Source organism: Salmo salar, unplaced genomic scaffold, assembly GCF_965601325.2.
Source record: "Salmo salar unplaced genomic scaffold, fSalSal1 ptg000468l, whole genome shotgun sequence".
Taxonomy (NCBI): domain Eukaryota; kingdom Metazoa; phylum Chordata; class Actinopteri; order Salmoniformes; family Salmonidae; genus Salmo; species Salmo salar.
In genome coordinates, this window is record NW_027675396.1 from 241836 (window position 1) to 269175 (window position 27340).

The window sequence follows — 27340 nt, forward strand, 5'->3', positions numbered from 1 at the left end:
GTAAGGACTGTGTGTGTTTTTGTGTAAATAGTTTCTGAAAAAAGTGTGTCCAGCTCAAACGCTGATTGTTGTTGTAAATGAGCGTTCTAAAGGAGCGTTCTAAAGGAGCGTTCTAAAGGAGCGTTCTAAAGGAGCGTTCTAAAGGAGCGTTCTAAAGGAGCGTTCTAAATGAGCGTTCTAAATGAGGGTTCTAAACGAGGGTTCTAAAGTAGCGTTCTAAATGAGCGTTCTAAACAAGGGTTCTAAATGTGTGTTCTAAATTGAGAGGTAGCCTGACTGCCATTAGGTACCGAGATGAGATCCTCAGACCCCTTGTGAGACCATATGCTGGTGCGGTTGGCCCTGGGTTCCTCCTAATGCAAGACAATGCTAGACCTCATGTGGCTGGAGTGTGTCAGCAGTTCCTGCAAGAGGAAGGCATTGATGCTATGGACTGGCCCGCCCGTTCCCCAGACCTGAATCCAATTGAGCACATCTGGGACATCATGTCTCGCTCCATCCACCAACGCCACGTTGCACCACAGACTGTCCAGGAGTTGGTGGATGCTTTAGTCCAGGTCTGGGAGGAGATCCCTCAGGAGACCATCCGCCACCTCATCAGGAGCATGCCCAGGCGTTGTAGGGAGGTCATACAGGCACGTGGAGGCCACACACACTACTGAGCCTCATTTTGACTTGTTTTAAGGACATTACATCAAAGTTGGATCAGCCTGTAGTGTGGTTTTACACTTTAATTTTGAGTGTGACTCCAAATCCAGACCTCCATGGGTTGATAAATTGGATTTCCATTGATTATTTTTGTGTGATTCTGTTGTCAGCACATTCAACTATGTAAAGAAAAAAGTATTTAATAAGATTATTTCTTTCATTCAGATCTAGGATGTGTTGTTTAAGTGTTCCCTTTATTTTTTTGAGCAGTATATATATAAATATAATAATAAGAGTGAAAAGTAGCAGCAGTGCATATGCTGGGTGTGAGTCTGTGGTGGCGTGTGTGTGTGTGTATGTGACATCAGTATGCGTGAGTGTGTTATGTGTGTGTGGATCGAGACATGTGTATATAGCCAGTGCAGGTAGAGTCAGTACAGATAGTCTGAGAAGCTATTCAGCAGTCTAATTGCTTTCAAGATAGAAGCTATCTTGGAGCCTGTTGGTCTGAGACCCGTTGCTCCGGTAGCACAGAGAACAGTCCATGTGCTTAGGTGGCTGAAGTCTTTGGCAATTTCCTGGGCCTTCCTTAGACACCGCCTGGTATAAACGTCCAGGATGGCATGGAGTTCGGCCCCAGAGAAGTACTAGGCTGTCCGCACCACCCTCTGTAGAGCCTTGTGGTCAAGGGCGGTGCAGTTGCCATACCAGACGGCGAAGCAGCCAGTCAAGATGCTCTCATTGGTGCAGCTTTAGAACTTCTTGAGTATCTGAGGACCAAATCTCTCTGTGTGTGTGTGTGTGTGTGTGTGTGTGTGTGTGTGTGTGTGTGTGTGTGTGTGTGTGTGTGTGTGTGTGTGTGTGTGTTCTTTGTTATTGTTTTTGTTTTGTTGTTGAAACAGAGGAGAGGAGACTCCGGCAGCGACGTCAGAAAATTGCAGTACATATTGTGCTGTTCTATCACGCATGCAATAATGTCAGAGGGAAAAACAGTGTTGGTTGTTTGCAGTAACTTCTTTGTTGTTGTAATCCCAAACGGATGTGGCAGTTTCACCAATTAAGGATTCCAGCTGTAGCCCTTTCCTGCAGTCAAATGACCTAGTGGCCTCAAAAAGGAGGATGGTTATGAACAAACCACTCCTACGAGTGGAGTACTTTTGTTTCAAAGTAGATTTGTTTGACTACCAAGAAACACTCTGTGTGACACTGATGTAGTCCTCTGCAGTAAAAGGTTTTTAAAGCAGGAGAAAGAGACGAGTTGGTGCACTGTTACCAGCCTTTACTCTTCAGCTGTATGGTTGCACTTTCACGTTGCTGTACTATGCATTACTGTACTATGCATCCTCTCTATTTTCGCTGCAGCACAAATCAGGATAGCTATGTCTGTCTATACAAAGGTCTTAGTCATGAATGTTTCAAGCTAAGCTAGTTGATTCAATCACTGCTATTCAATACGGAATCAACAAAGGTTTACACCACACACTGATTGCCAATCAGAGGATGGTGAACTGTCCCTTTGAACCAGGTGACTCAAATGCCTGAGTCATATGTGATCATATAACATTTAAAACCTCCTGAGATCAACAAGTTATCACATAGTCTTGAATGACAACTACAGGAATTTTGTAACTCTGGACGTCATTCATTTCTTTGATATTTTATTTTGAAAGAATATTTCAAATCCATTGCTCTGAGTCATAAGAGTTCATTGTATTTCAGTTGAATTCATTGTATTCACAAGTGCTGCTCCCATTGAGGAGCCTCTCTATCTATGTAAATAGTGTTGTGTATTTTTCCAGACCCTTAATAAAAAATTGTACTCTTCTGAATAGCAGGAGTCAGGCAAGTGGGCTGTGGACTTTCTTGACTTTTCTTGACGTCTTTTAGTTTGATTGACTCCACCAAGGGGCAAAGATATAATCCTGTCAACAGTTTAATTTATAGATTTGTTGCTTCAGAGTGCAATCATTTATGATGCTTACGCATTTGACCTTCACTGTCCTCAAACCTCTGTCAGACCACATACAAACAGACATCTGTTGTTAGATGTTCGTTACAAATATGAAATATTAAATCAGTGACTTTCTATATATTTCTGTGTTGGTATCAAAGCAGAGCACAGCTTGTGTGAGCAGACAAAGGTGCTCAGGCAGCAGTCTGGAGGACTGGCTGCTGGCTGCTTGTCAACAACTTTTCAATACATCTATTTATGACCTTAGTTTAACTGTTGTACCCCATCAGAATGCAAAATATAATCTTGTTTAACTCCATTGTTTGGAAACAATGTGAATGTAAACAAACACTGTATAGCCTCAAAACCTGGTTAAAACTATAACTTTGATACCGTGGAAGGTCAGTCCTTGCATTCATAACTCTGTCTATAATTTTGAAAGTGGTTTCATTTCTCCAGTGCCATCCCTCATCCCTTTACTAAAACGTTGTTATGGTTCAAACTGCACATTACCATTGGCTACATCAGAGTGCTTCTGAGACAGGATGGAATAATTCACAAATGACAAGAGGAGAATCTACATAGTAAAGCACTCGTAGCAAAAATATCAATAACACCACTCTCAGTACAGATGCTATGACTCTACCTGACAGCCATGTGGTTGAAAATACAGTACATTCTTACCAGAGTGCCGTACCTTTAAAGAGATAGGGTGTGCTGTGGGGGACCATATGTTGTGTTGTCTCTCTTGTTTTGATGTGTGTTTTGTCCTATATTTATATTGTTTTTATTTTTAATCCCAGGCCCACGTCTCTGCAGGAGGCCTTTTGCCTTTTGGTAGGCCGTCATTGTAAATAAGAATTTGCTCTCAACTGACTTACCTAGTTAAATAAAGGTTCAATTAAAAATAAATATGGTGAGAGGACACCAAGGGACTTTGCAGATCATAATGAGGTATGGGGTCATTAAGTGGGAGGGGGTGGGGAAAAGGGTGGGTGGGGTGCTGTGACTGACCGAGAAAATGGGCGGAGGGCATGGGAAGGCAATGGGAGCAGTGCTTCCCAGGTCTGACATTGTGATGTCAGCGTAGTAATCTACCGATCAGCTGCATTCCCCAGTTGTCTCTCATTGTGGGTCATATGACCATAGAATTATGAATTAGAATACTAGAATAGTTATTTAATAGGATCTCTATACATATTATTCAGCTGGAGTGGACCGACAAACTCATTAGCTAGCTACATCGCCTCATGAGAAACAAAAGTCATTTCAGAAAATTAGTCAAATTAACCGCATGGGTGAGCTTACTTTCATTCAGAGCATAATTTAGTTACATGGAGAGTTTTTCTCCTGGAATTTCTATTTTGCATCAGGCTATGTCACTACATGCTGATTAGCTTTTAAAAGAGGATAATAAACTGTCTTTTCTCTGGGTATTGTTTTGCTATCTTGTCTGTGTAATTCAAGGACAAGTTGACTGAGTGTGATCGTGGAGGGAAGACACTGTGCTGAAAATATACATATAAATAGCAACTGTCAGGCCCATTGACTGCACTGATACAGGTGGAGACTGTTGTATTATTCATTACATGAGCTTGAAGCTACAACAGACAGTGAAGTCATATGTTTGTCCCACTCCATTAACAGTCAGCACGCCATTTTAATTTAGCCTTCTGGATTTGAAGGTATGTGGGCTCCATACCACACAAATGCATTATAAGACAAGACAAACATGGACATGCTAGGGGGAATGCTTTGACGTTGCCAGATTATCCAAATCGGAAAGAAGAATGACCTTGTTATATTGCTATGAGATTGAGTGTGTGCATTTATATGACGTTCATTTATATATTGTTAACAATTATGTGGTAAGTCATTAATAGTTCACCACCCCAGTATTACAATCTAGTGATTAAAGAAGTGTTTACCTGGCTAGGTGGATCTACCGTTGACTGCAAGCTGTTGTTATTTTATTGTGATAAGTTATTATGATTGGGTGAAGCAGCCATGAATGCTCAGTGCTTACACATGAAGTGCAGTGATAGTGGAGGGGGGAGTTGACTAGGATGGTGCCTCCCTGAAGGCTGCGGCAGGGCCGTGGCAGGATGTGACCCATGCCAGGGCCCCTAAGCGATATGCTGCTACCTCATCAACTGGAGCTGGGCTGACGGTCGCCAGCGTATGCTCTCTGCTCTACAAGGGCATGGACTCTGGCGGGGGGATTAAGAGTGCACTGCCAGGGGTGGAAGAATGAGAGAGGAACAGAGTAGAGAGGGGGAGAAAGGAGAGAAAGGGGGAAGAGGAGAGAGCGAGTAGGGGAGGGAGAGAGTGCCCAAACAAGGAAGCCAGGGGAAAGAATACAAGCCACAGAGAGAGAGAGAGAGAGAGCTAGGTAAGGGTTAGTCACGTGTCAAACTCATTCCACAGAGGGCCAAGAGTCTGCAGGTTATCCCTCCACCCTTGTACTTGATAGATTAATTAAGGTCACTAATTAGTTAGGAACTCCCCTCACCTGGTTGTCTAGGTCTTTATTGAAAGGAAAAACCAAAAACCCGCAGACACTTGTGAATCGAATTTGACACCCCTAGGCTAGACGTTGTTGACTGTGGAGTTGTTGACTGTGGAGTTACTGGAAAAAGACTGACTGAGGGAGAAAAAAAGAGCTAGACAGTGCCTAATTTGTAAATCAGGAGTTGCCGGAACAAGTGAGCACGAGAGGGGGGTGACCTGCATTGCATGCATATCATCACATTTGCGTAGTGGCATAGAGCAGTAAGTAGAGGCATTTACAGAAGTTGCCCACATGGGGGAAAAAGGTTTGTGGCCTAGGGTCCAGAAAATGTTTGGCCTTTTTATAAACGCATTTAATGCAATTCTACGTCATTTTACGATTGGAGATTTTGGCACGATCTTTTTTAATGCTGCGTTCAAAACAACTGGGAACTCGGAGTTGGGCAATCTACGACTTCAGACTTCCGTGCGTTCAAGACAACTGCGAAATTGGGGAAATAACGAGCTCAGACTGGAAAAATTTGTTTTGGATGGTCATCCAATTTGAAATTCCACATGGGGAACTCTGGCCTCTTCTAGAGCTCCGACTTTCCGACCTGACGATCACTGACATCATGATTCGGCTTATTTTTTTTCGAGTTCCAAGTTGTCTTGAAAGCACAAAATGATCGAAATGACAGGCAATTTAGACACGGACAAACTGAGAATCTGAGATCAATGAAAACGACATTGAATCCATCAATAGCCTAGGCCTATTTAATTTATTTCTCAACAGACAGCAGTAACCATAACTTTGTCAAATGTATTTCAACCCTTTGCGCGGCTCTATAAGGACATTATGAATTGCAATGCTGGAGAGATGAGAGTTGCAGGCTCATGTCTATCGGAGTAGAGAGCGGGAGAGAGAGATAATAGAAAGTGAATCTCATTGTAGTGAGAGATGGGGGGGGATTAAAGAAGAGGCAACTCCAAAGAACTTTGATCACGTTTATTAGAATCTTTACATTGCAAAAAGTGACAATTATTTTTCATGCCAGAAGAGGTACCGGATCCGGACAAAACGAAACTGTTCCAAGACGGAGAGGTGCCAGATCCTGTTCCAGTAGGATCCGGCTAAAATTAAGCACTGGAGAGAGGGCAAGTGCTGAGCGATTAACCGAAATTTCGTATTTTTTTTCTCCGGTTATTCAACAACTAATTGACCAATGTGGGTTCAATGACTTGAATTCCATTTAGTTCGTTATTTCTGTGATCCCAACGCGCCGTTTCTCCAGAGAGAAATCAAACCATTCACGAGAGAAATCAAGTCAAGAACTATGTGGGACACTGGGCTGAAGGGAGTTGTAGTTTTCATTAACCAAATATTCAACCTAGTTCAGCGCAGAAATGTCGTAATTAACTACATTAACCACGTTTTTATCAACAGTTTTTAATTTGTTCGTTCGACATGGTGGGATATTTTTGTCTGTAAAATTAATTATGCGAGAAATGGCGGTGGAAACGCCTTTATGCTCAAATCTTTATGTCATTTCCATCATATCGAAGTAAACTTGTCACGCGATGATATTGAGTGTGGCCCTCCCACTACTACTCAGGAAACCATGCAGTTTCTTAGGCAACAGATTAAGTATATTATGATGAATTTCACAGTGTTGAAAGTGCACGGTGATGAGCTTGGTGCTCCTTTCCAATAAATATCGAGGGTCTTATTCTGGTGACACGATGCTCAACTGCCCTTTTGACAAATACAAATATCTTATCCAAAATAATTGAATCATGTGTACTAGCCAGTGGCAACCCGTCATTCAGGGCAGGTGAGGCAGATGTCTTTCTTGCTATCCACAAAAACATTGTGCCATCTGGTTTGCTTAATATAAGTATTTTGAAATTATTTTTACTTTAGCAATTCCATTTTTTTTAAGTATATTTAAATCCAAATACTTTTAGACTTTTATTCCTGAGTGGCGCAGCGGTCTAAGGCACTGCATCTCAGTGCAAGAGGTGTCACTTCAGTCCCTGGTTTGAATCCAGGCTGTATCACATCCGGCCGTGATTGAGAGTCCCATAGGGTGGCGCACAATTGGCCCAGCGTCGTCCGGTTTTGACCAGGGTAGGCCGTCATTGTAAATAATAAATATTTGTTCTTAACTGACTTTCCTAGTTAAATTAAAATAAAAATCTAATTACTGAAGTCGTATTTTACTGGGTGACTTCCACTACTACTTGAGTCATTTTCTATTAAGGTATCTTTACTTTTACTCAACTATGACTATTGAGTACATTTTGCACCTCTGCAAGCTGGCTGTTCTTTCCAGCTCGGACAGAGAGAAACTTTTACGCCTGCTACTTTAGGTTAGATACACACAGACCGCATAAACCACATAGGAGATGTACACAACACAACAATGAGAGAGGGATAGAGACAGTTTGTGAAAGTATGCCTTAACTCAGCCTGGTCTCATAGACTAGATGTAACATAGTAAATGTAAATCCGGGACCTCCAAATTAGTATGATGTGTTATGTTTGGTATGGTTACATAAGACAGAAGGTTAATTATGGCAAAAACAAAAGTTGGGTGGTTGGTCGGGGTGGTTGGGTCTAGCAACCCAAAGGTTGTGTATTTGAATGTCATCATGTACAACTTTAACATTTTTGCTAATTAGCAACTACTTTTTAGCTACTTTGCAACTACTTGGCATGTTAGCTAAAAAATCCCCTAACCTTATCCCTTTAACCAAACTCCTAACCTCAACCCTAACCTTAACCCTAACAATAACCCCTAACCCTATCCTCTAGCTTAGCTAACGTTAGCCACCTAGTTAAGGTTAGTGTTAGCCACCTAGCTAACGTTAGCCACAACAAATTTGAAGTTTTGCAAATTCATAACATATTGCATTATTTGCAATTCATAACAAATTGCAATTAGCAACATATCATACGAATTGTAATTCGTAACATCATACTACATTGAACAAAAATATAAACTCAACATGTAAAGTGTTGGTCCCATGTTTCATGAGCTGAAATAAAATATCCCAGAAATGTTCCATACGCACAAAAAGCTTATTTCTCTCACATTTTGTTTACATCCTTGTTAGTGAGCATTTCTCTTTTGCTAAGATAATCCATCCACCTGACAGGTGTGGCATATCAAGAAGCTGAATAAACAGCATGATCATTACACAGGTGCACCTTGTGCTGGGGGACAATAAAGGGCCACTCTAAAATGTGCAGTTTTGTCACACAACACAATGCCACAGATGTCTCAAGTTTTGAGGGACCGTGCAATTGGCATGCTGACTGCAAGAATGTCCACCAAAGCTGTTGCCAGATAATTTAATGTTAATTTCTCTACCAGAAGCCACCTCCAACGTTGCTTTAAAGAATTTGGCAGTACGACCAACCGGCCTCTCAACCGCAGACCACGTGTATGGCGTTGTGTGGGCGAGAGGTTTGCTGATGTCAACGTGTGAACATAGTGCCCCATGGTGGCGGTGGGGTTATGGTATGGGTAGGCATAAAATACAGACAACAAAAAAATGGCAATTTGAATGCACATAAATACCGTGACGAGATTCTGAGGCCCATAATGAGGCCAATATTGTTTTATCAATATTGATAAAATATTGAATATTTTATTCAATATTGTCATGTGAAATCCATAGATTAGGGTCTAATGAATTTATTTAAATTGACTGATTTCCTTATATGAACTGTAACTCAGTAAAATCTTTGAAATTGTTGCACATTGCATTTATATTTTTGTTCAGTATAATTGAAGTGTCCCAGATTTCGTTTACTAAGTTACATCTACCCCCCAGTCCAGGTTGGTTATCTACTTTGAAGAGCTAGTCAAATAATTTTGTCAGACAGCTCTGCAACATACTTAGGCAGGCTTGCCTAGCTGAATAGGATGACTAAAGACAGTACAGTACAGGGTGCGCAGAGATAACTTTGTCTGGCTAGCTGCTACTGCCTGAGCAGAGATGAGATGATGACTTTAAGGAATTAAAAATAATAAAGCCATCAAATAAAACTAAGTAATATACACAACTGAAATATTGTATTATTTCATAGCAATTTCCTATTTTTCTATTGATGTCAACCCAATGTGGACCTGACAGAAATAATTGAATGTGAATGTTCACTGTTGTTGGCTTTAGAATTTCAATTAAAAAGCTCTAAAATCCTTTGAATGTCATTATTTCATAATGCATTTAATTTTGAAAAAAATTATCGTAAACAAAATAAAAAAACATAATTATTTTTTTATAATCGAACCCAAAACCGAATCGAGCTCAAAAAACACTTATCGCTCAGCACTAGTTCCATGTAGAACCCTCTGTGGAAATGGTTCTACATGGAACCTCAAAGTTTCTATCAGGAACCAAAAGTGTTCTACTTGGAACCAAAAAAGGTTAGTCAAATGGTTCTCTTATGGGGACAGATAGCACCTTTTTTATGAGTGTAGAGAGCGCACAAGACATAGGGCATATAAGTCGCTTGGAGTGGTGAGAGACAGAAGGGGGAGGGAAAGTGTGGGGGAAAGAGACTGGGAGAGAGAAGCTGCTCTGTGTGGACTGTAGCTTGCAGCTGTAATTGTGGAAGAGCGAGAAAGCGTGCTCATGTGAGAGAGACTCAGAGACTACTAGAGAGAGAGAGAGAGAAAGCAAAAGAGGTTGAGAGAGAGTGAGAGAGAGACAGACAGATAGCGAAGGCTGAAACACAGAGAGTGAAGTAAATAAAGAATGCAAGAAAGACAGTACAGTGACGCAGTGCTTCTCTGTCTACTGTAGGTGTACGAATTCTGTGGAGGCAGCGTGATACAAGGACTATACATTTCCTGTCTCCTATCAGCCGGATTTACTCCGAAAAGGGCATCAATGACCATTGGACCATATACTTCTCCACAATATTGCAGGCACTAAAGGTGGACTTTTAACAAGTGCAGTGACAATGCAGGTGAGATTCTCTTGATAGTTTATATACTGTACATGTGTTCAACTGCATGTTGTACTGAAATTATAGTGTTTGGTTTGCTAGACTTGAAGTAAGCCTTTTTATTGAAATGAATCACTTGTGGTGCATGGCATTTCTATCTGTTTATAATCGGGAAAACTGAATATCTACTAGATGCCGAGTTATGTATATTTCATACGCTTGCAGACTGTATGTTATGTTTGCGGTAAAAAAATATTCAACAGCTTCTGTCTGAAGCCAGATGATGTGTCGACAGAGGCTGTGTTGTTTAGTTTAATTGTGGTAATGAGCTGTTACTATGCATTTACTTATAATCTGAGATATATTTGATATGGCTTCCAGGTAAAAAACAAAAAACAAAGATGTGCTTTGGAAAGTGAACTTTTATGATTGAGTGTAGAGAACAATGACGTTCTGTGTCTCTGTATCGCTCTTCTCATACCGTACACACAGATACAGTCACACTCACAATATGTGTTGCTTTGTTCACTAAGTCCTGTGCTGCTGGCTCTCCCTAGCTGCAGACAGCAGGACAGTTGATGGAGTGACGTGCTCTGGGTGGGGTGCCTGTTCATTAGATGAGTGTGATTGAGACCACAGTATATTGACAGGGAGTAGAACGATGAGACTACTGTACATGGTTAACAAACACAACAAAGATCAACAGAGCAAGCGAGGAGTCACCTATAGATCTACGGATAGCTGGATTCAGGAATAAAGCGCCTTTCACAGTGCTCTTCACACATCCTGTAACAGCAAAATAAAATGGATTCATAGAGAAAGTAAGAGGTAGATGAGAGAAGGTGTGGAAAGAGAAGGCTGGGAAGAGATATGCAGTATGGGGGAGTCGTCATAGATTGAGTGGACTTTGGAGAAGGGTAGAAAAGAGATAAGGAGGCGAGGGAGTGTGAGAGAGATGGAGTCACTGCTGTGTTCTAGTACAGCTAGGCCATGACAGTAAAGACAGCCCTGGCTTGGGGGGACATCGAGTAGAGATGGCCAGTCCATTATTCCTGCTCCAGGGTGGGAGCCCTGACCTAGCCCCTAATCCAACAGCCTTCCCTACGCCTCGCCTCTCACCCAAGGAGATCGCCACGGCTCTCCTCACACAAACAAACACACATCCACTGCATGCATGACAAACACAAGCTTCATAAGCCCCGTGGTCAGTCAGCCCTCCTTACCCAGCTAGCTACCACTGCTCCTCAAACGTTCACCACACACTTCTGCCTACCACTTAGGCATTTTACTTTCCACAGACACCTCTATATCCATTTTAATTTGTATCAAGGGCATTTGTTAGTCTATTGTTATACTGCTTCTCTTTTGTCATTTGCATTGGTTTGTGAGATTTGTTTTGTTGTAAAACTAAAAGATTGTGCGGATGAAGTCATGTCTTGCTGTGAGGATCAGTTGTGTAGTTGTTGTGACAGTGTCCCCCACAGCCTCAGGCATTGCTATGGGCACACAGGGGACATTTCCGCCTGTCATCTCCACTTTAGTTACAACCAAAGACGTTTAACAAGGGTACAGATCTTGTACCTCCCGAAACTTAAAAGATAAATCTGTATGCCATCAAACAAAATGCTTTTTTTCTTTTGTTCAGCATTTTGATTTCAGGTCTTAGTCGTTCTTAATCCTCATATAATTGAGATGGAATGCACAGTGTAAGGCTCAGTTTAATTTATAATAATAGCTGTAATCAGATTTTCTATATCCCCACAGTTTTGAATTGGTCCACCCAGGGATCTTACCAGCTATAAATCTCAGTTATGTGCAGTGGTGGAAAAAAGTACTGAATTGTCATCCTTGAGTAAAAGTAAAAATACCTTTAATAGAAAATTACTCAAGTAAAAGGGAAAGTAAAAGTCTAAAAGTATTTGGTTTTAAATATCAAAAGTAAATGTAATTGTTAAAATATACTTAAGTATTAAAAGTACAAGTATAAATCATTTCACATTCCTTATAGAGTGGAGTTGGTATCGCAGTTGAGAAAATACTTTCAGACAAAAAGCTAAAAAGCGACTGCCCCTAAAAACCAACGACTCCCTTTGAAAACGGGCGATGTGGCATCAGAAACATTTATTATAGTGTAAAAATGTACTACAAAGTGTAGCTAAATAGAATAACTTTGGTCATACCCCCTCAGCACGTGACGTCCATGGACGTCGAATTATGGTCGATATCAGGTCTGTCTGTTGTGGCCGCTATTTCACCCCAAATTGGTTTATACATGTATAACTATGTAAATGTCTCTCGGACCAGGTGACTTTTATCAATATACACTCTAAAAAGTAAAGGTTCCTGGAGTATCCTTTAGGGGTTCTTCAAACTGGAACTGTGGGGGAACCCCTAAAAGTTATTTGAAGAACATTTTGTGGGAACTCCTCTAAGTTCTTCGAAGAACCCCTTATCATGGTTCCTCAAAGAACCTTTTGGGGTTCATTTTTTTAACTCCCAGCAAACCAGACAGCACCATTTTTTTATTGCCTTTTTTTTTTACAGATAGCCAGGGGCACACTCCAACACTCCAACATCATTTAAAAACAACGCATTTGTGATTAGTGAGTCTGCCAGAGTTAGAAGGGATGACCAGGGATGTTCTCTTGATAAGTGTGTGAATTTGACCTTTTTCCTGTCTTGCTAAGCATTCGAAACATAACAAGTACTTCTGGGTGTCAGGGAAAATGTATGGAGTAAAAAGTACATTATTTTCTTTAGGAAGGTAGCAAAGTAAAAGTAAAAGTTGTCAAATATAAATAGTAAAGTACAGATACCCCCCAGAAAATGACTTAAGTAGTACTTTAAAGTATTTTTACTTGAGTACTTTACACCACTGGTTATGTGTCATTATATAAGAGCATTAAATATTGCAAGTTGAGCTTCCACCTCCCATTATGGCCTGTAGAGTAAATTGCTGCTCTTAGTTGAGCTAATTAGTCATGGTGATTGGTCTATAGGCATGGTTCATGATGAACAAAACAATGCAGCCTCTCTGTCCATGTTGGATTCATTAGCTTCATTCAGCCTGTTGCACACACGCATACGTCTGCGTGCGAGGATTGCATGGAGAGAAAAAAAAAACGTTGAATGTGCCGTGAAGGTTAAGGGCTCCATTATTTTGTGTGCATTATATTAAACATGTGAGGCCTGTCACTTAGGCTGGTCCTGCTGGGCCATACCGATAGTTCCCATGGCACTCATCCTCGATGTTAATCAAAATAAAAAAATGGACTCTGGTTTGTGAGGTGAACTAACCTTCCTACTTGGCTTGCAGAGACAAGGTGCTGTCAATTTAACCTTTTATTTTGACTAGGCAAGTCAGTTAAGAACAAATTCTTATTTACAATGACAGCCTACCAGGGAACAGTGGGTTAACTGCCTTATTTAGGGCAGAATGACAGATTTTTTACCTTGTCAGCTCAGGGATTCGATCCAACAACCTTTCGGTTACTGGCCCAATGCGCTAACCACTAGGCACTAGGCTACCTGACACCCCAAATAAACTGGATGTAATTAGCTTGAAGAATACTGTCAGTCCCTGGAGAACCCTTGATCTGTGTCCCTAACGTAAGATGAAGTGGGAGTGCTGCTGCCTGAGGAGCTGCAGCTGCAGTCAATATTAACTGGGCTGGGCTATTTTTACCCCATTTTGTTTTTCCACTGAATTGGTCTTTTAACCCAAATATATATGAATTCTAGTCAATGGACACAATAAGCAAAAATGTGTGAGATGTTTGAAATGATTCCCTTTGTTTTGGGCAATGATAACTAGGACTGTAAATGTAGGAGAATTGTGAATTGTTTTCACTCAGTCGATTCACAATGTTATTTTACGCATTTCCACATTCACATTTTTTTATTGAGTTTTCTTGCTTTCTGCTCACTGCAGCCAGTGTAAAAATCCATGGTCTTGTTGCGCTGATCTGTCAGTGTTCCCTCCAATTGACTTTTTCTTGCTAGATGTCTGTCTCTCTTGATATCTTCATGCACACCAGTCAAGGGGATATTGTGTAGGAGATTGAAAGGCAAAGGTATGTAGTTGTCAGCTGAAACCAAAATCTGGTTCTGAACATTGGGTACTCTTGGACTATTCGTTTCAAAGACAAGCATAAAAATGTTACGCAATAACAAGATTTAGAAGGAACATCTTACCTCATACAAAAGGTACCTCTGAAATATGGACTATTTGATTACATACAGTCAAGTCCCAAATTATTGGCACCCTTGAGAAAGATGAGCAAAAAATACTATATAAAATATATAATACAAATACTACTAATTCTACAGTATTTGAATGCAAAAAAAGGAAAATTATATTATTTTATACTAATGCAAGTGCTCAGAGCAAGAGATTTTGTTAAACAAGTAATACAAAATTATCAAAATGATTGGCACCCCTGTTTTTAATACTCTAGCATCCTCCCCTTGCGAGGATAACAACACAGCCTTAAACACTTTTTTAATGATGATTGGAGAACACATTGGGATGGATCTTAGACCACTCCTCCATACAGAATATTTCCAGATCCTTGATATCCTTCGTCTGCGTTTATGGACTGCCCTCTTCAATTCAAACCACAGGTTTTCAATGGGGATCAAATCCTGAGACGGCCATTCAAAATGTTGATTTTGTGGTCAATGAACCATTTCTTTGTGGATTTTGATGTGTGCTTGGGGTTATTGTCTTGCTAAAAGATCCACTTGCGGCAAAGTTTCAAGATCCCTCCCAAATGTGTTCTCCAACCTCATAAAACATTTTCGAAAAAAAGCTCAGTGTCGTTATACCTGTATTGAAAACAGGGGATTCAGGAAAAAGATATGATCCCTTATTGATGTCACCTGTTAAATCCACTTCCATCCGTGTAGATGAAAGAGAGGAGACAGGTTAAAGAAGGTTTTTTAAGCCTTGAGACAATTGAGACATGTACTGTGTATGTGTGCCATTCAGAAGGTAAATGGGCAAGACAAAAGGACATCCAGCCAACTTGACACAACTGTGGGAAGCATTTGAGTCAACATGGGCCAGCATCCCTGTGGAATGCTTTCGACACCTTGTAGAGTCCATGCTCCAACGCATTGAGGTTGTTCTGAGGGCAAAAGGGAGCGGGGGGATCCAACAACTGAAAAAACACATTTTGCCCCAGGGATCCGTGGAAGTTTAGAGGGTGTAATACAATACAATGTAATATTATTAATCTACAATGTTTGTTATTAAACCTTGGGCAACATGAGCCTATTGGTATCCACAGTACTCCACCTATTATACATTTTCCATCTCAATACTTCAATACTATATTTTTTTTACATAAATGCACTGTAATTTAAAGTAATTGTCCAGTGAAAATCAAACTTTTAAAAGCTAATGTTCTGTTAACTCATACCCAAATAATTTTGACTATACTCGTATTTGTGGCCGAAGCATTAATTGGAGAAAAAATACTTTAAAAAAGCCACCTCAAACTTGTATCTCAAACAGACCGTTTCAAAAATGCTTTTTAAATGAGATTTAAACATAATCGGTTCAAGGACATACATCTGGTGTATTAGAAGCATTTATTGGTACCATGATTGACTTTCTATTTATTTATTTCACTATTATGGGGGATCCTGTTTTCTGCTAACAATGCCTGCAGTGGTGCGGTCGGCCGTGAACTTCCATGGCTTCAATGAGAGGTGGCAGTCTGTCACGTCTGCTCTCGCTCCTCCCCTCCGGTGTTTGACGTCGCCGGTATACTAACCGCCGGTCCTGGGATCCATCATTACGAGCACCTGCACGTTGTCATGAGGCAAACCTGGACTCCATTACCTTACTTATTACCACCCCTATATCTGGCCCTCCCTTAGGTTCCTTCCCCAGTCAGTATTGATCCTGTGTACATGCAAAGACGCTACTGTTATGTTGTCTCGTTTGTTGTTTTATTAAACGTTTCACCTGCTTCTCAACTTACAGCGTCTTCGTTACACAGTCGTTTTCTCTCTGCCTCATGACAACATGTGTAGAACTGCAGGATATTAGCGTTATAGTTGCAACAAGAAACATTTCTCTGCCCCATGACAACATGTGTAGAACTGCAGGATATTAGCGTTATAGTTGCAACAAGAAACATTTCTCTGCCTCATGACAACATGTGTAGAACTGCAGGATATTAGCGTTATAGTTGCAACAAGAAACATTTCTCTGCCCCATGACAAAATGTGTAGAATGCAGGAAATTAGCAAGTTTTTTTCCCTCCAAGAGGCAGACCTTTAAAATGTTCATTCCCAGGGCCCGAGACTTGGTTTGTCCGGCCTTGCACACGAAATCATGGTAAAACTCCTTGTATGATATTTTTTAGACTTATTTATATATTTATAGACTGAGCTATTTAAAAACACTTTTTCAACATTTCAAGATAGCAGTTAGTTCAGTTTGATCTTATTAAAGACAGCTGTATAATTTTTTTAATTCATTTTGACATATTGTTTGGGACCACTTTTTTTGCTCTGTTTGAAGGCTGTCAGCTTCTTCTCAGGAGGAGAATCACTTAGCCTTTCAACTAATTTTCAAATGATAGGATGCCTAAACTAACGGTGTACACCAGGTGTATCCAGTATAAACTAACGGTGTACACCAGGTGTATCCAGTATAAACTAACGGTGTACACCCGAAGCTTCCAGTCTGTTATTCGAACTCAATCAGCATGACAGAGTGATCTCCAGCCTTGTCCTCGTCAACACTCACACCTGTTAACGAGAGAATCACTGACATGCCGGTCCTTTTGTGGCAGGGCTGAAATGCAGTGGAAATGTTTTTTGGGGGGGGATTCAGTTAATTTGCATAACCCCCTCCTACTGCAGTACATCCAGGAGGAGGTAGGATTACACTACCCACAACCCCCTCCTACTGCAGTACAAACAGGAGGAGGTAGGACTACACTACCCACAACCCCCTCCTACTGCAGTACGTACAGGAGGAGGTAGGACTACACTACCCACAACCCCCTCCTACTGCAGTACATACAGGAGGTAGGACTACACTACCCACAACCCCCTCCTACTGCAGTATCTACAGGAGGAGGTAGGACTACACTACCCACAACCCCTCCTACTGCAGTACATACAGGAGGAGGTAGGACTACACTACCCACAACCCCCTCCTACTGCAGTACATCCAGGAGGAGGTAGGATTACACTACCCACAACCCCCTCCTACTGCAGTATGTACAGGAGGAGGTAGGACTACACTACCCACAACCCCCTCCTACTGCAGTACATACAGGAGGAGGTAGGACTACACTACCCACAACCACAGTTCCCTAAAGGCAGGGTTGGGTAGGTTAGTACCCTGTTAGAGGGTTGGGTAGATTAGTACCCCGTTAGAGGGTTGGGTAGGTTAGTACCCCGTTAGAGGGTTGGGTAGGTTAGTACCCTGTTAGAGGGTTGGGTAGGTTAGTACCCTGTTAGAGGGTTGGGTAGGTTAGTACCCTGTTAGAGGGTTGGGTAGGTTAGTACCCCGTTAGAGGGTTGGGTAGGTTAGTACCCCGTTAGAGGGTTGGGTAGGTTAGTACCCCGTTAGAGGGTTGGGTAGGTTAGTACCCCGTTAGAGGGTTGGGTAGGTTAGTACCCCGTTAGAGGGTTGGGTAGGTTAGTACCCTGTTAGAGGGTTGGGTAGGTTAGTACCCTGTTAGAGGGTTGGGTAGGTTAGTACCCCGTTAGAGGGTTGGGTAGGTTAGTACCCCGTTAGAGGGTTGGGTAGGTTAGTACCCCGTTAGAGGGTTGGGTAGGTTAGTACCCCGTTAGAGGGTTGGGTAGGTTAGTACCCCGTTAGAGGGTTGGGTAGGTTAGTACCCCGTTAGAGGGTTGGGTAGGTTAGTACCCTGTTAGAGGGTTGGGTAGGTTAGTACCCTGTTAGAGGGTTGGGTAGGTTAGTACCCTGTTAGAGGGTTGGGTAGGTTAGTACCCTGTTAGAGGGTTGGGTAGGTTAGTACCCTGTTAGAGGGTTGGGTAGGTTAGTACCCTGTTAGAGGGTTGGGTAGGTTAGTACCCCGTTAGAGGGTTGGGTAGGTTAGTACCCCGTTAGAGGGTTGGGTAGGTTAGTACACCGTTAGAGGGTTGGGTAGGTTAGTACCCCGTTAGAGGGTTGGGTAGGTTAGTACCCCGTTAGAGGGTTGGGTAGGTTAGTACCCCGTTAGAGGGTTGGGTAGGTTAGTACCCCGTTAGAGGGTTGGGTAGGTTAGTACCCCGTTAGAGGGTTGGGTAGGTTAGTACCCCGTTAGAGGGTTGGGTAGGTTAGTACCCCGTTAGAGGGTTGGGTAGGTTAGTACCCCGTTAGAGGGTTGGGTAGGTTAGTACCCCGTTAGAGGGTTGGGTAGGTTAGTACCCCGTTAGAGGGTTGGGTAGGTTAGTACCCCATTAGAGGGTTGGGTAGGTTAGTACCCCGTTAGAGGGTTGGGTAGGTTAGTACCCCGTTAGAGGGTTGGGTAGGTTAGTACCCCGTTAGAGGGTTGGGTAGGTTAGTACCCTGTTAGAGGGTTGGGTAGGTTAGTACCCTGTTAGAGGGTTGGGTAGGTTAGTACCCCGTTAGAGGGTTGGGTAGGTTAGTACCCCGTTAGAGGGTTGGGTAGGTTAGTACCCCGTTAGAGGGTTGGGTAGGTTAGTACCCCGTTAGAGGGTTGGGTAGGTTAGTACCCCGTTAGAGGGTTGGGTAGGTTAGTACCCCGTTAGAGGGTTGGGTAGGTTAGTACCCCGTTAGAGGGTTGGGTAGGTTAGTACCCCGTTAGAGGGTTGGGTAGGTTAGTACCCTGTTAGAGGGTTGGGTAGGTTAGTACCCCGTTAGAGGGTTGGGTAGGTTAGTACCCCGTTAGAGGGTTGGGTAGGTTAGTACCCCGTTAGAGGGTTGGGTAGGTTAGTACCCCGTTAGAGGGTTGGGTAGGTTAGTACCCCGTTAGAGGGTTGGGTAGGTTAGTACCCTGTTAGAGGGTTGGGTAGGTTAGTACCCTGTTAGAGGGTTGGGTAGGTTAGTACCCTGTTAGAGGGTTGGGTAGGTTAGTACCCCGTTAGAGGGTTGGGTAGGTTAGTACCCCGTTAGAGGGTTGGGTAGGTTAGTACCCTGTCCTCAGGACCTTTACCATAATCTATCAGTCTCTGTGTGTGTGTGTGTGTGTGTGTGTGTGTGTGTGTGTGTGTGTGTGTGTGTGTGTGTGTGTGTGTCAGGATGACATCATCGATGATGCGGTGGGTTTCGTGGCGGCAGCGGAGATGCTGAGGGAGAGGGGGGCGGGGACGATCATCGCCGTGGCAACGCACGCCATCCTGTCCGCGGACGCTCCCAGGATCCTCCAGGAGTCAGTCATTAGTCAGAGAGGAGAGGAGGTACCCCCTGTATATAACCTCATTACTACCCGGTACCCCCTGTATATAGTCTCATTACTACCTGGTACCCCCTGTATATAACCTCATTACTACCCGGTACCCCCTGTATATAGCCTCATTACTACCCGGTACCCCCTGTATATAGCCTCATTACTACCTGGTACCCCCTGTATATAGCCTCATTACTACCTGGTACCCCCTGTATATAGCCTCATTACTACCTGGTACCCCCTGTATATAACCTCATTACTACCCGGTACCCCCTGTATATAGCCTCATTACTACCCGGTACCCCCTGTATATAGCCTCATTACTACCTGGTACCCCCTGTATATAGCCTCATTACTACCTGGTACCCCCTGTATATAGCCTCATTACTACCTGGTACCCCCTGTATATAGCCTCATTACTACCTGGTACCCCCTGTATATGTGACAGGTTACAGGAAATACTCATAGCCTGTTATACATTAAAAAGTATTAGTAAGTTCATAGTATGTGAGGATCTTAAAACATCTAAGGTTAAAAATATCATGCATTCTGTATTAGTTGATAGAGATGGATAACATTCATATAATTGTGTTAAAAAGTAAAAAATCCATCAAGCGTACAAAAGGTAAGAATTGTAAAAGGAATGTGTAAACCGTTATATTGATTACTTTATTTTGTGGTGCCAAATTGAAGGGGAAAAGTGTTAATCTGTGATCTACTAAATGCTCTTTAATCTATGAGCCTGAGATCGATTGCTCTGGTCTCCAGCCAAGTTCGCGGGGAAATAGCGGTCTTTTCCTCATTACAGTAAAAGTTCTCAGTGAGGAAACAATACCGTATCACACTCGGGATTATTTCTCCCCTTTTTCAGGGGCCAAAGCCTCATTAGATATCGGTCGTCCAGAACAACTAGCCAAAGCCTCATTAGATATCGGTCGTCCAGAACAACTAGCCAAAGCCTCATTAGATATCGGTCGTCCAGAACAACTAGCCAAAGCCTCATTAGATATCGGTCGTCCAGAACAACTAGCCAAAGCCTCATTAGATATCGGTCGTCCAGAACAACTAGCCAAAGCCTCATTAGATATCGGTCGTCCAGAACAACTAGCCAAAGCCTCATTAGATATCGGTCGTCCAGAACAACTAGCCAAAGCCTCATTAGATATCGGTCGTCCAGAACAACTAGCCAAAGCCTCATTAGATATCGGTCGTCCAGAACAACTAGCCAAAGCCTCATTAGATATCGGTCGTCCAGGACAACTAGACAAAACCTCATTAGATATCGGTCGTCCAGAACAACTAGCCAAAGCCTCATTAGATATCGGTCGTCCAGAACAACTAGCCAAAGCCTCATTAGATATCGGTCGTCCAGAACAACTAGCCAAAGCCTCATTAGATATCGGTCGTCCAGAACAACTAGCCAAAGCCTCATTAGATATCGGTCGTCCAGAACAACTAGCCAAAGCCTCATTAGATATCGGTCGTCCAGGACAACTAGCCAAAGCCTCATTAGATATCGGTCGTCCAGAACAACTAGCCAAAGCCTCATTAGATATCGGTCGTCCAGAACAACTAGCCAAAGCCTCATTAGATATCGGTCGTCCAGAACAACTAGCCAAAGCCTCATTAGATATCGGTCGTCCAGGACAACTAGCCAAAGCCTCATTAGATATCGGTCGTCCAGAACAACTAGCCAAAGCCTCATTAGATATCGGTCGTCCAGAACAACTAGCCAAAGCCTCATTAGATATCGGTCGTCCAGGACAACTAGCCAAAGCCTCATTAGATATCGGTCGTCCAGAACAACTAGCCAAAGCCTCATTAGATATCGGTCGTCCAGGACAACTAGCCAAAGCCTCATTAGATATCGGTCGTCCAGAACAACTAGCCAAAGCCTCATTAGATATCGGTCGTCCAGAACAACTAGCCAAAGCCTCATTAGATATCGGTCGTCCAAAGGAAGTCTGTAGACGGGAGTGTTTATGCGTCTATACAGAACAACTGGCGTAATTTCCCGGACTATTAAGCGCACCTGAATATAAGCCGAACCCACTGAATTTTTAAAAAAAGTATTATTTTGAACATAAATAAGTCGCACATGTCTATAAGCCGCAGGTGCCTACCGGTACATTGAAACAAATTAACTTTACACAGGCTTTAATGAAACACGGCTTGTAACAACAATAAATAGGCTTTAACGAAACACAACTACAAAATGAGGATGTGATTTGCTCGGGTTTCCCAAAAACATGATTTGCTGGTTGGGGTAAGTTTCTCAAAAGCATGTGAAATCACAAAAAAAAAGTGTCTTGGACCCTTACTATGAAATTCAACTTACATAAATAAAATAGATTTAGTTGTAAAAAAAAAGAACTTCTCCTGTAAGGCAGTGTTATTAAAATGGAGGTGAAATGTCTTTAAAAAGTGGGTGTTAACGAAATGTCTGTGTGGCACTCTTCCCCCTCCCACTACACTTTCTCCCTCCCCTCCCAGGATGTGAAGTTAAAGAACATGGGTTCTTGGCCCAGCGTTCTCAGTCCACCCCCGCCTCCGCTGTCCGCTCCTCTAGCGACAGCTTCGAACAGGTCCGTCGCGTCGCCCGAGAGAAGGAGAGAGAGAAACAGCTAAAAGCACAGGCCAGGAGAGAGCAGGAGAAACTACGGTAAGAGGGAAGGATAGAGGGAGGGAAAGGGAGGAGGAGGAGGAGGAGGAGAGGGAGAAGACCTCTCAGCCGAGGTAGAAACTATGGTGAGAAAAAAGGGAAGGATGGATAAAGGGAGAAGCTCATTCTAGCACCCCATCTAAGCTCATCCCCCTCTGACACTCCACTTTCTCTTCTCCAGTAGCCGTGACGACGAGGACCCTGTGGAGCAGCAGGGGAGGGGGCGTGTCCAGGAGGACACTCGCCGTCGCCAGGAGCAACTTTCGCCTCAACCCCTCCCGCCGACTCCCCACAGGCCCCTCCCACTCAACAGGCCACACCCTCGGCCGCAGCAGAACGCCATGGACCAGCAGAGGGAGCTGGCGAGACGCCGCGAGCAGGAAAGGAGGAGGAGAGAGGTGGTAATACTTTATAGCAGTAATACTACTATAATACTAACATGTTATACTAGTATAGCAGGAGAGAGGTGGTAATACTTTATAGCAGTAATACTACTATAATACTAACATGTTATACTAGTATAGCAGGAGAGGTGGTAATACTTTATAGCAGTAATACTACTATAATACTAACATGTTATACTAGTATAGTAGGAGAGAGGTGGTAATACTTTATAGCAGTAATACTACTATAATACTAACATGTTATACTAGTATAGCAGGAGAGAGGTGGTAATACTTTATAGCAGTAATACTACTATAATACTAACATAAAATACTAGTTTAGCAGAAGAGAGGTGGTAATACTTTATAGCAGTTATACTACTATAATACTATCATAAAATACTGGTATAGTAGGAGAGAGGTGGTAATACTTAATACCATTTGTACTACTGTAATACAAAATTCAAAAGGCACTCGCACATCTGAGCAATCTTATTGGAGGTGCATGAAACAGGATGAATGAAAAAAGGAAACCGCACACTGCTCTTGATAGTATCACTGATATTTAATAAGCTTTACGTATCGGCCTCACGGCCTTCGTCAGAGATGCTATCAAGAGCAGTGTGTGGTTTGTTTTTACTACTGTAATACTAACATAATATACTTTTCTAGCAGAAGAGAGGTGGTAATACTTTATAGCAGTAATACTACTATAATACTAACATGTTATACTGGTATAGCAGGAGAGAGGTGGTAATACTTTATAGCAGTTATACTACTATAATACTAACATAATATACTTTTCTAGCAGAAGAGAGGTGGTAATACTTTATAGCAGTTATACTACTATAATACTAACATGTTATACTAGTATAGCAGGAGAGAGGTGGTAATACTTTATAGCAGTAATACTACTATAATACTAACATGTTATACTAGTATAGCAGGAGAGAGGCGGTAATACTTTATAGCAGTAATACTACTATAATACTAACATGTTATACTAGTATAGCAGGAGAGAGGCGGTAATACTTTATAGCAGTTATACTACTATAATACTAACATAATATACTTTTCTAGCAGAAGAGAGGTGGTAATACTTTATAGCAGTTATACTACTATAATACTAACATGTTATACTAGTTTACCAGAAGAGAGGTGGTAATACTTTATAGCAGTAATACTACTATAATACTAACATGTTATACTAGTATAGCAGGAGAGAGGCGGTAATACTTTATAGCAGTTATACTACTATAATACTAACATGTTATACTAGTATAGCAGTTATACTACTATAATACTAACATGTTATACTAGTATAGCAGTAATACTACTATAATACTAACATGTTATACTAGTATAGCAGTTATACTACTATAATACTAACATGTTATACTAGTATAGCAGTAATACTACTATAATACTAACATGATATACTGGTATAGCAGGAGAGATGAGGAGAGAATCATCATAAAGATACGTATTAATATATGTATATTCTTGTTATATTATGTATATTCAGTTATATTACAATAATACAGAGGAGAGGTAGTTTAGCTGAGAAGAGATGGGAAAGATTAACACTGCATCTCTCTCTCGCTCTGTCTCTCATCCCCCTCTCTCTACAGATGGCGGACACCATTGACATCAACTTCCAGAGCGACTTGATGGTCATCTTTGAAGAGAACCTTTTCTGAGAGAGAGATTGAGAAAGGAGGAGAGGGAGAGAAAGAGATATGAACTCTACCTTATCCCACCATGGCTGGGATTTCACACACAACACCCTCCCTCCCTCTGATTAGAGACCCCAGACCAGGATGTGAGCTCCAGAGACTTGAAGGAGACTGAGGTGAGGTACAGTAATAAGGAGTAGCCCTCCCTCCCTCCCTCTGATTAGAGACCCCAGACCAGGATGTGAGCTCCAGAGACTTGAAGGAGACTGAGGTGAGGTACAGTAATAAGGAGTAGCCCTCCCTCCCTCCCTCTGATTAGAGACCCCAGACCAGGATGTGAGCTCCAGAGACTTGAAGGAGACTGAGGTGAGGTACAGTAATAAGGAGATGCCCTCCCTCCCTCTGATTAGAGACCCCAGACCAGGATGTGAGCTCCAGAGACTTGAAGGAGACTGAGGTGAGGTACAGTAATAAGGAGATGCCCTCCCTCCCTCTGATTAGAGACCCCAGACCAGGATGTGAGCTCCAGAGACTTGAAGGAGACTGAGGTGAGGTACAGTAATAAGGAGATGCCCTCCCTCCCTCTGATTAGAGACCCCAGACCAGGATGTGAGCTCCAGAGACTTGAAGGAGACTGAGGTGAGGTACAGTAATAAGGAGATGCCCTCCCTCCCTCCCTCTGATTAGAGACCCCAGACCAGGATGTGAGCTCCAGAGACTTGAAGGAGACTGAGGTGAGGTACAGTAATAAGGAGTAGCCCTCCCTCCCTCCCTCTGATTAGAGACCCCAGACCAGGATGTGAGCTCCAGAGACTTGAAGGAGACTGAGGTGAGGTACAGTAATAAGGAGTAGCCCTCCCTCCCTCTGATTAGAGACCCCAGACCAGGATGTGAGCTCCAGAGACTTGAAGGAGACTGAGGTGAGGTACAGTAATAAGGAGATGCCCTCCCTCCCTCTGATTAGAGACCCCAGACCAGGATGTGAGCTCCAGAGACTTGAAGGAGACTGAGGTGAGGTACAGTAATAAGGAGTAGCCCTCCCTCCCTCCCTCTGATTAGAGACCCCAGACCAGGATGTGAGCTCCAGAGACTTGAAGGAGACTGAGGTGAGGTACAGTAATAAGGAGTAGCCCTCCCTCCCTCTGATTAGAGACCCCAGACCAGGATGTGAGCTCCAGAGACTTGAAGGAGACTGAGGTGAGGTACAGTAATAAGGAGAAGCCCTCCCTCCCTCCCTCTGATTAGAGACCCCAGACCAGGATGTGAGCTCCAGAGACTTGAAGGAGACTGAGGTGAGGTACAGTAATAAGGAGATGCCCTCCCTCCCTCTGATTAGAGACCCCAGACCAGGATGTGAGCTCCAGAGACTTGAAGGAGACTGAGGTGAGGTACAGTAATAAGGAGTAGCCCTCCCTCCCTCTGATTAGAGACCCCAGACCAGGATGTGAGCTCCAGAGACTTGAAGGAGACTGAGGTGAGGTACAGTAATAAGGAGATGCCCCCCCCCCCCCTTAGCGGTGGGGACCGGGAGTACAACTTCCACTTTTTGCAATTTCAGATGCGTTTTTTTGTGTCTAACTGCCCGTTTATCGTTGATGATTGGTGGTTGCCGTGGGCAATGGTGAAACCGGATACCTATGGATAAACAGATATGTGAACTCCTCTTGTATTCTGAAATGAAACCGGAGGGAGGAGGGGAGGACTGAGAACTATTACCTGAACATAAAGAATAAAAAGAGGGTTTAATGGAGAAAGAAGATGTGAACACCTTCTAACGTGCGAGAGGGAGGGCCGGGCGAACGAGAGGATGGACAGACTTCTTTCTCTTTGATTCATTTCTCTCTTAATCTAGAATTTTTCTCTCCCTGTTTTTTGATGTTGGGTTTTATTAAGCGGGGTGGGTGAGGAGATGGGGGAGGGAGAAGTGGGCCGGCTGTGTGTGTTACCATGTTTGCGTCCCAAAAGGGCACCCTATTGCCTTCATATAGTGCACTACTTGTGTCCAGGGCCCATGGGGATCTGATCAAAAGTGGTGCGCTATATAGGGAGTAGGGTGCCATTTGGGACTTATCCTCTGAGATGGGTTCAGTTTCTCTCCGGACAGCAAGATGAACACCGGGGTCACACCCCAGCACTATAAAGAAGCACCCTTCCTTCCTTCCTTCCTTCCTTCCTTCTTACTCTCCTTGTCCTTTGTGACATCACTGACTTGACACAACTTGAAAGTGTAAAAGCTTGAACTCCATTTTTTCAGTCATGTCTGATTCATTGATTATTTCAAGAAAGGAGGCAGAGAGGGAAGGAAGGAGGGAACGAGGGGAAAAAGAGGAAGGATGAGTGAAGAGAGGAGGGAGAGAGGGAAGGAAGGAGGGAACGAGGGGAAAAAGAGGAAGGATGAGTGAAGAGAGGAGGGAGAGAGGGAAGGAAGGAAGAGAGGGAGGGCGGGGTACATTTTAAAGGTGTTGGAATGTGGCTCTTGCCTTACAGCTCTGACCTGTAAATGAACACACGCCACTGATTTTATATATATATATATATATATATATATATATATATTATATATATATATATATATATATACGATGATGAAAAGTCCCTAAAAATAATTGTATTATGTTGTTGGGAGGGAGAACGGCTTATCTGCCTTGTGCTCAATTCCCTTTTGGTTTTTTAGAGAATTGACTGTAAATAAAATAAAAATAACATTTTTTATGATGCTATAAAAAATAGTTTTGTCTTGTTCATAACCTCCTTTCTCTCATCCTGTTTTTCTCTGTATCAAGTTCAGATATTCAAGAGTTTAAAGACCTCTGTTTTTATTTAAACAGTATGAATAATAACAATGACTGGGCTGATGGGCAGTTCAGTGAGTTGGAGCCTTTGATCGCCCTGCCTCTGGGAGCCTGTCGACTTGTTACATGATTACTGAGTGAAAGAGAGCCTATGAAAGTTTTCATGGAGGGTGGGGGACCCCTGGTGGCTGAACCTGAGATCAATGAGAGAACTTGTCAGAAAAACGACAGTCCCACTTTCTCTGTCAATGTACAAAGTAGAGAGTGGGGGAAAAATGTGTAAAAATGTATACAGAGGCTCTGCAATTTGTCATTAAAAAAATAAATATAAAAAATTGTGAAAAGGGGTTAAAATAAAGTTCCAACATGAGATGATCAGACTGAACCAACTG

The 27340-nt window shown here is 42.6% G+C and overlaps 1 long non-coding RNA gene across 1 annotated transcript; it reads left to right on the plus strand.

The window, feature by feature from the left end:
- Positions 1-9611: 9611 nt before the first annotated feature.
- On the plus strand, positions 9612-22571 carry LOC106597014 (uncharacterized). The gene is made up of 4 exons (XR_006763314.2): positions 9612-10073; positions 19287-19445; positions 21929-22097; positions 22279-22571. It is a non-coding gene; the product is annotated as an uncharacterized LOC106597014 (long non-coding RNA).
- The last annotated feature ends 4769 nt before the right edge of the window (positions 22572-27340 follow it).